This window comes from Meles meles, chromosome 4 (assembly GCF_922984935.1).
Source record: "Meles meles chromosome 4, mMelMel3.1 paternal haplotype, whole genome shotgun sequence".
Taxonomy (NCBI): domain Eukaryota; kingdom Metazoa; phylum Chordata; class Mammalia; order Carnivora; family Mustelidae; genus Meles; species Meles meles.
This window is the reverse complement of record NC_060069.1, coordinates 67,495,984-67,513,154: the sequence shown is the minus strand read 5'-3', so window position 1 is coordinate 67,513,154 and position 17,171 is coordinate 67,495,984. Positions and strand designations below refer to the sequence as shown.

The following is a 17,171-nucleotide window of genomic DNA, read 5'->3' as shown; positions in this document are numbered from 1 at the left end:
GAACAGATACTCCTCCAATGAAGACATACAAATGGCTATCAGACACATAAAAAAATGTTCATCATCACTAGCCATCAGAGAGATTCAAATTAAAACCACATTGGGATACCACCTTACCACAGTGAGAATGGCCAAAATTAGCAAGAAAGGAAACAAGGTGTGTTGGAAAGGATATGGAGAAAAGGGAACCCTCTTATGCTGTTGGTGGGATGCAAGTTGGTGCAGCCACTTTGGAGAACAGTGTGGAGATTCCTCAAGAAATTAAAAATAGAGCTTCCCTATGACCAGCAATTGCACTACTGGGTATTTACCCCAAAGATACAGATGTAGTGAAAAGAAGGGCCATCTGTACCCCAATGTTTATAGCAGCAATGGCCATGGTCACCAAACTGTGGAAAGAACAAAGATGCCCTTCAATGGACGAATGGATAAGGAAGATGTGGTCCATATACACTATGGAGTATTATGCCTCTATCAGAAAAAATGAATACCCAACTTTTGTACCAACATGGACAGGACTGGAAGAGATTATGCTGAGTGAAATAAGTCAAGCAGAGAGAGTCAATTATCATATGGTTTCACTTATTTGTGGAGCATAACAAATAACATGGAGGACATTGGCAGATGGAGAGGAGAAGGGAATTGAGGGAAATTGGAAGGGGAGGTGAACCATGAGAGACTATGGACTCTGAAAAACAACCTGAGGATCTAGAAAGGGCTGGGGGTGGGAGGTTGGGGGAACCAGGTGGTGGGTATTAGTGAGGGTACGTGTTGCATGGAGCACTGGGTGTGGTGCAAAAACAATGAACACTGTTATGCTGAAAAGAAATTAAAAAAAAAAAGAATGATTTTTAACAGTGGAAGTTTGCAAATGGATCGCCATCACGTTGACTAATTTTTCTGGATATTTTGAATAAACATCTTTAAAATTGCAAGAAAAAAAAAAGAGGTGAGTGGATAAAGAAAATATGGTCCATATATACAATGGAGTATTATGCCTCCATCAGATAGGATGAATACCCAACTTTTGTATCAACATGGATGGGATTGGGGAAGATTATGTTGAGTGAAATAAGTCAAGCAGAGAAAGTCAATTATCATATGGTTTCACTTACTTGTGAAGCATAAGGAATAACATGGAGGACATTAGGAGAAGAAAAAGAAAAGTGAATTGGGGGAAAATGGAGAGGGAGATGAACCATGAGAGACTGTGGACTCTGAGAAATAAACTGAGGGTTTTGGAGGGGAGGGGAGTGGGGGGTTAGGTGAGCCTGGTGGTGGGTATTATGGAGGGCATGTATTGCGTGGAGCACTGGGTATGGTGTATAAACAATGAATCTTGGAACACTGAAAAAATAAAATAGAATTAAAAAAAGAAGAAGAAAGAAATTCCTTCTAATCCGTGCTGGGCTGGCTCCTGGTGTGGCCACCTGCAGTGGCCTTGTTCTCATCTTGTTTCCTTCAATTATGTATTGAGCTGACAGTAGACTTGCTACTGAATATGACACAAAGGCTTGGCCTTCCTCTGCAGTTGAGCCAGTTCTTAGGGCTGCAAACCATCATCAAACAAGAATTCCATCTCAAAGGTGTGCATCCAGCCATGTGCCAGAGGCATCTACTCCTGTGGAAGGATGTGTTCTCTGGCTCTAAAGGGGTGTAGGGGGTTGCGGAGTTGGCTCTTCACTGACTGGAGAGAGTAGATTGTGAACATCTCCTCCAAAGTCTGTTCAATGATGTCCCAAGTGTAGCTTGCTAGCAGTCATGGTGTGGATATTCCCACCACAGAGATTGGCAAACACTGTAGGTGAAGGCTTTTATTTTGGAAATCCATTAATGACTGGGCCTCTCCCCAAAGGACCAGAGGCCACTCATTAGATACTGCCATTTGTCCTGCTGTGGCAAAGACAAGGTGGTAACATCATGTGTAATATCAAATGAGTCTACAAACCTATTGAGATTCCAGGGAGCCCATAAGTGTACCCCTTTCCCCAACCCAGTTCTGAACCAAATGTAGGTTGGCGAATGTGGTTTAGGTGAAGTAGAATGAGGTTTCTAATACAGTACTCCAGAATCGGGCAGACGTACCCACCTATCACAAGCCACCAGTCTCCCATACGGAACTCTCCTTCTGAAGAACTTATAACCAAGAATCAGAATAAAATCCTTGCTTTCTGACTCCCTAGAATAAGGATAGAGGAAAGGTCTGAGCTCTCTTTACCTCCCAAAGTCACCAGTGAGAGTAGACCCCCCTCTCTGGGGAGAAATCAAGGAGGCTGAAGATAGACAGTAGAAGAATTTCTTGCACTGAGTGCCCACCACCTGGAGGGAGATATCAGATTAGGGAATAAACACTACTCCAAGAAAACCTAGAGATAACCTAGTGGGGAAGTGATGAGAAATGTATACTGGATTCTTTTCTTTCCAGGTTCATCATTTATGATGATGATACAAATTGAGTATCACATGGTGAGTTGACATTAGCTTGTCCAGACATGGGAACTTAACAGATGAGGTACAGACTGTTTAAAGTTCATATGTGGCTTTCACAGCTGGAGATTTTTTAGACATTAACTAGAAGTATAAATCTATCAAAGCAATGCCTCTGCATGTGGCCAGTTCACAATTCATTCTCCCTGTGGGAGTGTAAGTGTTGAAATATATTTTTTAATACCAGGAAAATGGAATTGGGCATTCATTTCTGGACCTGCCATGATTTCAGTCTTGCAAGAGCACAGATTCTGCAGCCTATATACAACACACACAGCTACCCCTTGGCTCAGCCAGAAAAAGCCCTATAGACTGGATTCTGTGAGGGTCAGTCTGGACATACTCTGCCTTCCCAGTACTGATGTTTTCAAAAGTATCAGATTGTCCTGCATCTTGAGGAATATGTAATGCTGTTCTTATCACATGTAAACACACACACACACACTTCTGACTATGACATTGCAGACGGAGTCTACAATAGCAACTGTGATCTATACGAGCTTTTCATATTACAGGTCTTCTCCAACCCCAAGACATCCTGAGTGATCTAGCCACAGGTGAGAAATTCTTATGGGACCTGCCTGAGAGTAAGCTTTGCTTTTCCCTCTGCTCTGTGGGGCATTTTCCCAGAGGCCTATGGGATACCCAGCCTTTACCCTGATACCACTGACCAGCCTTACAATGGCTGGTCAGCAAGCTACCTGAGGGCTGGCATTCTGTAGTGTGTCTTTACAAAATTTTCGTTAGTGCATATTCCCCTGGTTCTCATTTAGCAAATGTGAAAATATTCTGCCCTTATCAGTCTGCTGGTATCTTGCCTATTAAAGCAGCATAGGCCAGAGAAGCTGGTTTCCAGACCTAGCTCTTAGCTCCAGTTCCATTATAAAGACACTGCCCCAGAACTGCATATCCCCTTGAAACAACAAAAGGGATATAACTGTTTCCATAGACCCTTAGTTTAGTGTGAAAACAATACCTAGTTAATGGTATGCTTTTATATACCCAAGCTGTTAGTGCTTTATTATTCAGAATATTTATGAGGTGGCAAAAAAAATGATAAAAATGAACAAAAAATGATAATTTGCTGTTTGGGACATGAATTTGAATCCTGTGGAATTTCTCTTATATAAGTTGGGTAATGGTATCAGCCTCTTTCCACTGACCTCACAAATCTCCTTCTGTCACGAAATGATCTAAAATATCTTCTGGGTCTAATTATATTTGAATTGTCATTTCTAAAGCTTTGGAGTTTAATTAAAACTGAAATGGGACTGCACTTTATATTTTATTAGTTGGATCCTTTCTAATTGATTGCATTAGATTGTTAATACCTCCAGAAGATTTTCTTATTTTATTGAACATAAACCTGGACTTCATGGTGAAAAACAGTATTTGTCTGTTTTTCTATTCAGTAATTTGTTTATTGAATGCCCGCCACATACCAGGCTCTGTGCTGGGCACACTCAAGGAGTTGTATGAAGAGAAGGACATGCTGGCCAATCATTATTGTGTAAAGAGCATCACAATGGTGGGTTCCTAGAAACAGTAGAAGGATGGGAGAGATGTTGAAGACTGTCTGGATGAGTCATGAAACATGGGAATTAAACTTGAAGAGTAAAGTAGGGTTTTCAAGAAGACACCAATGGGAAGAGCCTTCCAGACAGAGTGTAAGGCTTAGAGAACATAGAACTAAGAGAAGTTCAGTATCGTTGGAGGGCCAAGGGAAAAGGAAGTGGGAAGTGAGGCCCTCAGTGTGCCAGATACTGTTCCAACTGCCTTATATTGATTATCTTGCCTAATTCTAGCAACACTATGGAGGTGGTGTTCTTAGCACCATTTAATAGAGGAGGAAACTGAGCCTTAGAGGGCTTACATAACTTGCTCAAGATTACTGGCTTTGTGGATATTAGAACTGAGATTTGACCCCCATGTGGAAGTGGCATTACTATTTATTATGCCTCTCCTATGTTTACCTTCATGCCTCAGCTCATAGACAAACTTGGTTTTCCGTCCCATCAAGTAGCTGCCAAAGTCCCTGTTTTTAATGAAGATACTTTTTTCCACAAGGTCAGCAAAGATAGCTGGTGTGTGGAATGCAGCCATTTTACTGCATCATCACTCCTCGACTGAAAGACAGATCAAACCCCATTCTTCCAAACATGACAGTTGTTCTTTGGCAAAGGAACTTCAAACTCAAATCAGAGGCTCGATAATTATCGGCTAATCAAATTGTAGCACTACCAAAACCCAGGCGTACTCTTAAAGTAGCTTCCACAGGGTTTGAGTTGGCAAGGGGGTTCCGGAGAGAATCGTTTGAAACTAGAGGAATGAGTGTGTTTATAAAAAAACATGAGAAAAACGGGTGTTAGGGCGTTCACCACTCTGCTTCCTGGGAGTCTCCCTTCTCCTGGTACCGAAGCCTGAGAATGAAGGGCCAGCGTGAACTGATGGAAATGCTAGTGAATCTGCAACGTTAAATCTTAACTTTGGTCTTACGATCCTGTGGAGGCGTGGGGGTGGCTCAGTTGGTTAGGTGACTGCCTTCAGCTAGGTCATGATCCCAGGGTCTGGGGATCTAGCCCCGCATGGGGTGCCCTGCTCAGTGGGGAGCCTGTTTCTTCCTCTCCCCTCTGCCTGTTGCTCCCCCTGCCTGTGTGTGTGTATGCTCTCTCTCTCAAATAGATTAATAATAATAATAATAAAATCTTTAAGAAAAGGATCCTGTGGGAGCTTAGGCAAAAAACATTCTTGCTTTGATTTCCTTGCCTGCTTAGAAGAGGGGTTAAAAGTGCAGCTTCTGGGGCCAGACTTCCAGAATGGAAATGCTTACTCTGCCTTTCCCCAACCATGTGTGCTTAGGCAAGACCCACAACTGTACATCGGTTTTCACAGCTGTATTTCAGGAATAGAAATAGCACCGACCTTGCGGGTTGTTGGGAGAGTAACTGAGACATGCACGGGAGATCTCAGAATGGTGTTGACAGAGAAAACACTGTCCCTGTTAGCTTTCATTACTACTCTTTTCTTCTAGTTCTGGGTTTCTTCTCCATTCAAAGCAAAGCTATCCTTTCTGGAGAAAATCATTCTTCTCTCTCTTTAAATTTTTTTTCTACTTAAGGAAGGCCAATTTAAACTTCTATGTGTTCTAGTACAGTTGCTGGCATCGCATTGACCTCTGGTCTGGTGTGGCATGTCTGGCACTTTGCTGCAACTCAAGACCAATGACTCCTCAAGACCAATAACTCCGTTTTGTTCCAGACAAACAATGGTGACCTTATCTCTTGTTTGCTCTGTGGTGAGAATTATTGTCTCTTTGCCATAACCAAACATTATGATCTTTGTAGAATGGAAAAACAATTGTCGTTGAACTTATTTGTTTCTTTCAATGAGGAAAAACCCATTTCAAGTTGGCAAATTCTACTGGAAATAAATCCTATCACTATAGAAACCATGCACAATTACCCCTGGAAAGTGTTTGCTCTATGTGTTCTTTAAATGTACATGAGTGAAGCATTATATTTTAGCCCATTTTCGACTTTCAATTCTGTTTCCATAGTGTTAGATGAGAGCCCGTCTGCTGACTGCTTCCCTTGTTCAGTCTTTTAGGATTCCTTGCTATCTTTGGGATGTGAATTTATGTGGTGAAGACCACAAAAATCTTGAGATTAGTTCTGGCTATGCTACTTCTGTCCATGTGCCCTGCGGCAGGTTTTCCAATCTTTCTGATCCAATAAAATTAGACATTCTCTAGACTATAAAAATAAAGGTAACGTCTCATAAGATTTGCACAAAGATCAAATAAAGCGATATCTGCATAGGTACTTACTACGCTCTAAAATGTTATATAAAGGTAAAATAGTTTCTCTTTCAGAACATTTATCCACTGTGTTAATTACATACCGCAAATAATGTTTGGAGTTCCTGTGTCTTCCTTAGCATTCAGTTATAAGGGGCTGAAGGCATGTGAATGCATACAGGATGAATCCAGACCTACTGGGATAAATATCAAGCAACGCTCTTCCTTATCTATTTAATTGTGGGCAGGTGACATAACCTCTCTAAGCTCCACTGTCTTCATCTTTAAAATGAAAAAATAGAATGTATATCCAGTGTTATGGAACTGATTAGAAAAAAAATCTGTGTCAGACACAGTTCTTGACAGGTAGTGAGAACTTAAAAATGATACTTGAGCTAGAAATGATGATATTGTACCCTAGCTGACATCATTAAGCAAACTGCAAACTACTTAGCCCAAAAAAAAAGAAAAAAGGAACTTGCTCTGCCAAAGAGAATACCATTTGTCAGCACCTTCAAATTCTTATCCAATCTTGAAGAACTTTGTTCAGAGATAACAACTACTCATGGGTTCTGCCACAAACATTTACTGAGCATCTACTATATGCATGGATCAGCAAGGTGAAAAGGCTGTTTTCTTTCCTTCGTTTCCTTTCCTCCTCTTGCCCTCCCCTTCTCTTCCTTTTCCCTCCTTGTTTTTCTCTGCTCCCTTCCTTCTCTTCTTTTCTGCCCCTGATTTTAAGGACAATGGAATGCCAGTGGAAGAGCAAATCATTCATTTAGAACTGGCAAATCTCTCAGACTGTTATGCCAGTCTCATTTGGAATTGATAACACTGAGGTAACAACACAGATCTCTGGATGGATGCTGGGTCTGAATCTTACCTTGAACTTCTTTATGAGAAGCAGTTGAGCATTTCTTAAGCTTTCTCTAAGGAGAAATATCTTACAGGGCGCGATGATACAGTAGAATCAATAATGCCCTCCAGAAAGGATATGTGGAGGCTATTCTGAATAATATTCTTCTTCATAAAGAAATTGGATGAGAATAAATTTTTCCCTGAATAGAGTGAGTGCAGAATCCTAGGAACTCAGATGAATATACAATCTGCTGAGTGAATAAATTGACCAGTAGGAAAAAGGAGGAAGGGTTTGTGGAAGTAAAAGTTGGAGAATGAGAAGGAAAGATTACTTGAGGTTCCTAATTATCCTGCAGCTGCTTATCTTTTCTTCCTTGAATCACAGCTTCTAGCTTTCTTCCCAACACAACCTTCCTGCACTGCACCTGCTGAGTCAGAATAACACACACACATACACACACACACACACACACACACACACACACACACACCAGCTCCTATCCCTCTGTGCCTGGGATCCCCACCACTGTACCTTGAACCAGGACTCAGTAGACCTGAATCCCTATACACATCATTGGTGCCAGCTCTCCAACATTAGTGACCCAACAATTAACCACAGAGCTCCAACAGAACTTGACTCCCTAACTTTGGTTGGGCAGGTAGTTCTTTTTGTGCCCTGGATGATCCTGTGCAGCAAGACTTATGTGAAGATCAAGGCCTTGTGGAGCAATCGAGGAGGTTCATCTTCTCAACTCCCACCCGTTTCCCAGAACCCCTCTGTCGAGAGCTGTTTTCATGAACTTGGTCTGCTGAACTCATTAAGAAGTGTTCAGGTAGGAGATCCAGGTATGAAATGTGCCAAAGGAGTAGGTTTTTTAATAGGGGTGAGCCAGGATAGAGCTAAGATATAAGCCAGGAGGTCAAAAATGGTAGAGCCAAGATAGCCTAGATCTGGATAGGATGTCAGAGCTGGTGGTCAAAGAGAGCTGAAGAAAAAGGACAGGGCTGGCATGAAGCCCAGACAATGTCAAACTGGGCAAATAGCCTTAAAAGCAGGAGAAAACACAAAATTCTTATCTTGGTTTATTCATTTATTTGTTTTAAAATTTATGAGTCTATGAACTAAAGCTGAATTTACCTAACCTGAAGACATTTTGATTTTTTTTCCTGGAGTCGGAATCTTTGATTGGTCACCATAAGTGTGGTCAGTGCAGACCCTGGGTGTTCAGATGGTTAGACAGTGTAGCCTAGCAGGCAAAGGGTGGTCTGGATCTCACTCACACCTAGATTTGAGTGCTAATTCAGCCATTTGCTCTTGTGTGAACTTTGGCAAGTCACTTAACCTGCTCCAGATCTCAGTATCTTTATCTTAAAAATGGGTATTTAGAGGATGGTTGTGAGGCTCAGATGAGATGAGATGAATGACACACCTGAAACATGTGATGTTCTCAATTTGTGGTAGCAGCTTCTGGGTGTTGTTGAAATCTACAGCATCTCACAGACCTTGGCAGAGACCTCCCGGTGAATTGCTTCTCCTTTGGAAGGGAGTCTAGGAGAGGGTGAGCAATCTTGAGTTCTCACTCATTACTCTGACCCAGACACATTTCATGGAGTTGGAAAATTAGACTCTCTGCCATGCCTTTGTACGAGTGGCAGGTGGCCCTTCTTCCTACAGCTGCGCCTCAGGAACAAAGGTGGAAGTGGCAAAGTGAATTACATCAAATGCTCCCACCTTGTGGAGAGCTGTGGCCCCATTTTGGTCTGACTTCTTGCCTTTTGCTTTTTTCTTTTAGACTCACAGGTCCCTAGCTGTCTGCTGAGAGTTTGAGTTGCAACAATGTAATCTGTAATGATGAAATCTTATAGCCAGCCATTTCTTTCTGCCCACAGTGGAAATCTTAAGCCCAAGTATAACACTCTGAAATGGTTGTGCTCCCATTTCAAGTCCTTTTTATACGAGATAACTTCCTGGTTCGTTGTTGTCTATCTGCTGAATGAAATGAAAGGGAACAACTCTTAAATCGTGTCTTTGGGGTCTTCTTATAGAATGGAATTTTTTTTTGACCCATGAAACCAAATACACAAACGAATACACCAAAAGTCAGCAAAAAGAAAATTAAGGGCCTTAGACTCATTAGAAGGCCATGGTCAGATCTGTAGCAGGCTGGACAAAATGGTAAGAAATGAATACAGGATATAATTGGCATAGTGGGACCTTCCCGTGTGATAGGTGATGGGCCCTTAAGAGCTGATGAGACTCCACTCAAGGCTGGGGTATAAGGGGCTTTGACCCAGGGCGCTGAGCCAGCCACCAGACCTCAGACTCCAGGGAGCTACGACTTACTCATGTGTGCTCTTGATGCTGGTAGTTTGCTGGTCTGTTAAATAGCGCTTTCTACGAATATTAGTTGTCCTTCTAGTCCAACCTTCTGATCCCACTCCAACCTTCACAAACTGGCCTAGCTCAGTACAAGAAAGAGCTGGGTTGACATTCTGGCTCTACCATTTCATGATCTGTGATTGTGGGCAAGTTATTTAACCTTTTAAGAGTTTTCTCATCTGTAAAGCAACACACATTTCAAGGAGTTTTTCTGACCATTTGAGTGACGTGGCACAAAGGAAGTGCGTAGGACATCCAGACAAGTAGATGCTCAGTAACTAGTAATATTTTCCCACCTCTTCCACAGGAAATCCGCTGACATGGCCCTGAGCCTCATCTATAAATTGGTAATACCTGCATTGTTGATTCTAAGATACTCTTGTGCACTTTGAAATCTCATAATTGGCAGCATCTATTGTCTTGGAGAGCCAGAGGGCAGGTGCACCATGGCTGTTTTACACTGGTGCCAACCGTGTCCACAGACGACTCTGACGAGTGTCTCAAATGCAGGTTTCATATGACACCCTCCCTAGACCACCGTGTTGGGAGCAGAGAAAACACCAGAGTTTGGCTCTACAGCCTCGTTCTGTGAGTGGTGACTGACTTTCTAGAAGTACCCCTGACTTGAGACACTTGAGACACACAGACTCAACCAAGAGTCAAATGGAGAGGAACCCAGGGGACCTACAGAAAAAGACAGAGAGGCAGAAGCCACCAGACTGGAGAAGCCAAGAACAAAGAAGCAGAGCCCCAGAAACAAAGTAGCAAAGGAATTAAAAAAAGCAGGAAAGGAAAGAAGCAAAGATGGAGGTCGTCTGAAGTAACCCAGTTTCCTCTAATCCAACCTAGAGCTGGAACTCAGTGTCATCCATTCCTCAATTTTGCATTACTGATCAGATTTTTACAAGGAAATAAAGATACTTTTTAGCTAGTTCTTTGTAACTTCCTTTTCTTTTCAACTCAATCAGTGGTCTTTCCTCTTAAAGCATCTTTTTAAAACTTATAGAGATTAGGCTTATAGCCAATGACAATACCTAGGGCAATTAAATAAAATAATCAAAACATTTTTATATCTGTAATTCACAATAGCCACAAAGATACTATACAGCTTACATTTAATTCTCAGCAAATTGTCTCAGGCAGTGATTCTCTTGCTTATGAATTTTGGGAAATGATTATTTCCCTTAATGTATTGCATATTTACTATAATTAAAAGCAGATACATTTTGTTCTCAGTTCAAGTTTCCAAAAGCACATTCTGTATTATGTTGATGCTACATTTAATGTTTGCAACACATTTATAATTAAACCTATGGGGGCACCTGGGTAGCTCAGTGGGTTAAACCTCTGCCTTCAGCTCAGGTCATGATCCCAGGGTCCTGGGATCAAGCCCCACATCAGGCTCTCTGCTCAGCAGGGAGCCTTCTTCCCCCCCACCCCCTCTGCCTGCCTCTCTGCCTATATGTGATCTCTGTCTGTCAAATAAATAAATAAAATCTTTAAAAAAAATAATTAAACCTATGTATACTTTGTATATATAGCTCTACATTTTCAATACAATTATACTGTGTATGTATATCATGCAAATGCATCTAAATACAAGAGGGAAGGGAGAAACCCACTGAATAATACCCTGTGCCAGGCTTTGAGCTAGGTATTTTGTATTTATTATTTTAGTATTCACAAAAATTGTAGGAGATAGATTTACCTTTTATAGCAACCTTGGTTGTTTTCAAGATTTCTGGTGAATTGCTTTCCATGTCTTTTAGAAGCCATTTCTAAGGGACAAAAAGATTAGTATCAGATTCTTCAAGTTGGTACCATCCTTCAAGCTGGTACCAAGTTGGCAGCTATCCTCTGACTGGCTAAGAACTTAACAGGCCAGTGGAGATGTCTTTGAGTCATCGTAATGATTTGCTTAATTCTAAACAGAGCTAAATTGAAACCAATTACCTGGAGAAGGAAGGTACGATACATCATTATCAACTCCAGGCATCATTTAATTACTTTTTTCCTTTATAATTAGATACTTTCAGTGTGTGTTTTTTGAGACTTTAAGTAGGTCTGCTTTTTCTAATCAATTTAGGTGTTCTTTACACAGGGACACATAATAATAAAAGATGTGCTGAGTTTTGTCGGGATGGGAGGTGGTAAAGCACACATAAGAGCACAATATGTATTTCCTGTCTTCGGGAAACTTGAGTCAGGCTGGAAATATATAAGCATAGAGGGAAGTGACCACTAATTTAAGGCAGCCTTTGATATGGTATATGAAGGCTTAAAGCAATAAAAAAGTCCTGTGAGTACAGAGAATGAAAAGGTATCTATCAGGGGCCTGGTGGGAAGCAAATGTCAGGTTCGAATTGGGTATTACAGGAGACTTTATTTTCAAAGACTATTTACAAAGGTAAGTGTTGGGTAGAAGAAACCCACAGAGAGTGTTCAGTTTTGTTTTTTTTTAAGATTTTATTTATTTATTTGAGAGAGAGAGAGAGAGAGTACGCGCGAGCACGCACAAGCGGGAAGCAGACTCCCTGCTGAGCAGAGAGCCGATTCGGGTTTGGGGCTTGATCAGAGCCTGAGCTGAAGGCAGATGCTTAACTGACTGGGCCACCCAGGTGCCCCAAGAGTTCAGTATTTAGAGAGTAAAGGAACCCCCCCATGGCACTCACTTCCTGGGGCTCAGAGCAGGGTGCAAAGTGGATCTGGAGGGGCAAACAGAAGCCCTGAAGGTCACAGAGTGCTGGAATGATTTGGCAGAGGCTGCTGGGAGGTAAAAATGGGCCTAAGCTTTACAAGAATAGAAATAGAATAAATAGGTGTAGGCGGAGGGAACACAGGACACAAACATTCGGGTCTGGGTATGACAAGGGGCGGGGGAGTAGAGCATAAGGTTACAAGATAGTTTGGAGCCAAATTGTGAGGGCCTTGAACATCAAGGCAAGGAGCTTGTTCGTGATCCTGAGAAAACAACAACTGAATGTTTTAAAAACAGTAATGAAGCCAGCATCTTGGGAAAGTTAATCTATATCAGTCAGAAAACTGGTTTGGAAGAAAAAGGCACAGGGGAGAATGTTCAGCTGAGATATATAACAGCCCCTGTGACCTAACAGCAGGCAGAGAGAATGAGAAAATGAAGAAACAGACAGGAGACAGAATGAAGGAAGACACAATCCTCTTTAAATCAAGGCTGGAAACCTGTCTTGGGGCCTTTCTTTCCTTCCAAACGATAATTGTGGTTGACATGTACCGTCAGTAAGCCAGTAATGCCCCATGCGAGCTGACAAGGTCCCCATCAAGCTGGATTCACAAATGTGGGGCTGGTTGGGGTATGGGGAAGACTTGACTGGAACCCACAAGCTGTGCTTTGGATCACTCTGCCCTGCTATGCATGCGCTGGGTGACCTTGAGCAGATGTCTTGGCCCCTCTGAGTCTCCAGGTTATATCCTCAAAGTGAGACATTAACCTCTGTGGTGTTAGGGTGGTTGTGAGGACATGGTCAGTGAGATTCATGGGGTGCCCACAGCCACACCGGGTGAGGACTATTTGGGGTTGGGGTGGAGGGTTGCTGTTCTGCCTGGTCCCTCTGAATGCATTGCCTCTTTGGGCAGGACAAGCAGAGAGGAAGCAGGCTTTTGCCAAAACACAAATTTGGAACCCCCAATCTTTCTTGACAAAGCTGTGGTGTGATTAGATTTGATCGATCCCTGTAAGCCTCAGCCTCCCAATTATCCCTCCTCTGCTGGGTAAGGCAGTCCATTTTATCTGACAAGGTGTGTGGCATTTTGTTTTGTTTTGTTTTTTTTAATCTTGGTTTATTTTCATTCTCACAGCTCATGACCCTAAAAGGTTTATTCCGTTGTTTCCTCGAGCTTGTCACTAATGCTAGTTTTGGCTGAAGACCATTTCTCCCAATGCTTGGTACTTTTGGACCTGAGTATTTAGCAATATGTTGAAATACAGGTGAACACATAGAGCCCATTTAAATAAAGTGCATGTGAAAATTGTTTGTTTGTTTGTTTGTTTACATTTTTGAAGTTTGTATGCAGGCACCTTTATGGATTCCCCCAATGAAACCACAATTTTAGGACACCTTTTATAAGTAATTCATTTTCTTCCCTTCACAGAGTGGATGAAGAGCTGATGATAGCTATAAAATAACGTGGCAACCCTGAGAGGTAGACGCTAAGTAGCAGGCTACGCTCACTCACCAGCTATGACTCAAGACCATTAAGTGCAAATTCACGCTTTCACAAATTATAAATGACCTCCAGCCATGGAATTCTGTGGTTGGCTTTGGATGACTGACAGCATTACTTTAATCCCATTAAGGCAAGGGATACCCTTTAGTTGACACCAGTGGATTGGCAATAATTGGGGCGGGCGGGGGGAGTGCAGAAAGTGGTAGTTTATAGCAGAAAATCTGAGTCTCATGGCCCTGACTTTTCTGTGTTTCTCAATGGTTGAACTTTTTGTTCAACACGTAATTCATAAACTTCAGCAAAGCCCCTGATATACCCACAGACTGTGCTAGATGCTTGGGAAGACGGGCAAAGACAAGATATGGCTCCTCTCCAGTAAGTGCTTACTGGGAACATCAGGTAGTGACGAAGGGAGGCCTGTCTTCCGCCTCACCTAAGTCTGCAGTCATACCATGGACCAGGCTGTTTTGTGCATCCCACTCCCGGACTACTGACCATCCCTTTCCAAGACACTTCCCCCAATAGTCCAACCCTAATAATTACTCAACCTCACCAAAACCTATACTCCATCCCTTTCCCTGTCCCTCGCTCCCCTAAGGTCTTCACTTGCCCCTTACTCAATTTGTGTTTCGTGGCCCAACATGAACACTCACTCACTTGTATTTACTGTCTTTATTCACATTCCCTTTAGTTGCTTTTCCTTTGGTTCCTTCCTCACATATGCCAGGTGAAACCCTACTTAGATCCAGCCTCCGTCCTGCTCCTCCCCTGCACCCCAGCAGCTGACAGTAGCTGGAGGGAATGTCCACAGTCACACTGACGAGTCTCTTATTCAACTCATGACTCCCAGCCTCAGAGGGCCCTTCAAGCTGCCGGACATGGTTCTGCTGCTGGACGTGGTGCTGCATTGTAAAGACCCGGCCCGTCCTCTGCTTGCTTACATGACCCCTTCGCGCGTTCTCTCTTCTCTCGGAGTCGCCAGTGCCGCCTCCATCCTTGTACCTCCCTTTCCTTCTAGTTCACCGGAAGGAAAACCAGAAACTCTCAGAAAAGATCCTCCCTATTCTCCCAACTTTCACACCCACCAACTAACTGTATCTGCACTGAAACGTCCTGCGTTCTTCCATGTTGCTCTGGATGAGCCAGCCGGACTCCCATCTAACGCAGACCCTTCCACTGTGCACTTGACTCCATCCCTTCTTGCCTGGCTATAAACGTATTTCCAGCAATTACCTCTTCTGGGTTTTTTTGTGTTTTTTTTTTTAACATTTTTTTTTTAAAGATTTTATTCATTTACTTGACAGACAGAGATCACAAGCAGGCAGAGAGGCAGGCAGAGAGAGAGGAAGGGAAGCAGGCTCCACATTGAGCAGAGAGCCCGATGCAGGGCTCGATCCCAGGACCCTGAGATCATGACCTGAGCCGAAGGCAGAGGCCTTAACCCACCGAGCCACCCAGGTGCCCCTACCTCTTCTGGTTTTTTATTGACAATATTTCTTTTCCTGTGAAGTCATTCCCAACAGTATACAAAAGTGTGGAATTACCATCCGCCCTATACAAATAAAAGAAAATCTCCCTTAACACCTCTTTGCCCTGTAGCTACTGCTCTTTTTCGCAGCAAATCTCATATTTCCATCTCCTCTCTCTCCAGTCTTTCTTAAATACACACCAGCCAGGCTCTCATTCTCAACACTTTCTCTCCTAAAAATGTTTTTATCAAGATTTTCATGACCTCCATGTTACCAAATCTAAGAGCCAATTTGCAGTCTTCTTTTATCCAACTTAATGGCAGAATTTTATACCTTGGATTACTTTCTTCTTCTTCAAATATTTTCTTCATTTGGCTTCTAGGACATCGTCCTCAGTCCCCCACACTGACTGCTCCTTCTCAGTCTCCTCTTCCAAGCCCTGAAAACTCTTTCGGTGACCTCCAGTCTAACAGCTCTACATTTTATTTATATGCTTTGACTCCGAAATTCATGTTTGAAGCTGAGGTTTCTCCCTTTAATCCAGGTTCACATACCCAACTGCCTACTGGCTCTCTGCTTGATCCTCTCGTAGATATCTCAGACTCAACTGATACCCAAATGAACACTGTTGTCCTTCTGCCCAAAATTACTCCTCCCAATCTTCCCCATCCTCCAAGTTTGACAGACCAAAGAACTTGGAGTCATCCTTGACTCATTTCTTTCTCTCATATCACATTCTCAATTGATCAGAAGCTCTTTTTGTTCCTTCTTCAAAATGTACCCAGACTCTGACCACTTTTCACCACCTCCATTACTACCATCTTGTCTCTCACCTCTTACTGCAAAAGCCCCTTAACTTCATCTCTCCTTCTGTCCTTATTCCTTTGAAATCTATTTTCAACACAGCATATGGAGTGAACCTTTAAAAAAAATCTAAGTAAAATAATGTAACTTCTCTGCTCAAAGCCCTCCCATGGATTCCCAACTCACTCAGACTAAAAATCAAAGACCTTCTCATCACCTTCCAGATGCTACCTCTCTGACTTAATCTTCTATCATCCTTTTCCTGGCTCACTCTGCTCAGTCACACCAGTGCCCTTTCTAGAACACACTGGGCTTTCTCCGATGTCAGGGCCTTTGCACTGGCTAGATGCTTTACTCTGAAATTTTATCCCAAGTTTCTTCATGGCTCTCTGCCTCTATTCCAGAATCACTCAGTGAGGTCTTTCCTGACCACCTGATATAAAAGACCTCCCATTCTGGCATTCCTTTTTCTGCTTGCCCTATTTTTTTTCATAGCACTTATCATTATTTGATTTGGTATGTATTTATTAGTTTATTAATTATGTCTCTCTTCCCACTATAATGTAAACCCAGTGAGAGCAGAGACTTTGTTCATAATTATATTTCCAACATTTAAAACAGTGCCTGGTACAAAATAGGTACTTCAGAAATGGAAAAAAAAAAGAAAAAGAATGAGTGAATCAATACATCTGAAAAAAATCTATGGCCTTTACTGCTATTTCAGAGAAGGTAGAGTATCACAGATTGAAGTCAGGGAAGGCCTTGATGTGATGGTAAATCCAAATACTGTAGAATTTTGATAAGGTTAGAGAAAAGCGTTTAGGTGAGAAGTGGGTTTAAAACTAAAAGTTGAAAAAACCTCCAACAAAATTTTTGGGCATCTACCATATGCCAAGAACTTTACATTCATTTTATCATATTATCTTCACAATCACTATAGCAAAGAGGTGTTATTACATCCATTTTATAAGTGAGAAACTTTGTTTCAGGGATTTTGAAAAAGCTGTTCTCCTTAGAGAATCTCCTTCTAGAATCTGCAACTAATAAAGTGTAAACCATTCTTGCCATTGAGGTTTAGTAATCCAGACTCCATTCTCTTTCTGTTTTTATTTCTTTGTTATCCTCACTATTACTAGTGTGACTTAAGCTCATGCACTCTCTACCTGTCATGTTC

General features: G+C 42.2%; 1 pseudogene; it reads right to left on the bottom strand.

The window, feature by feature from the left end:
• Window positions 1-2,523: 2,523 nt before the first annotated feature.
• Window positions 2,524-2,711, bottom strand: LOC123940694 (annotated as a pseudogene).
• Between the last annotated feature and the right edge of the window lie 14,460 nt (window positions 2,712-17,171).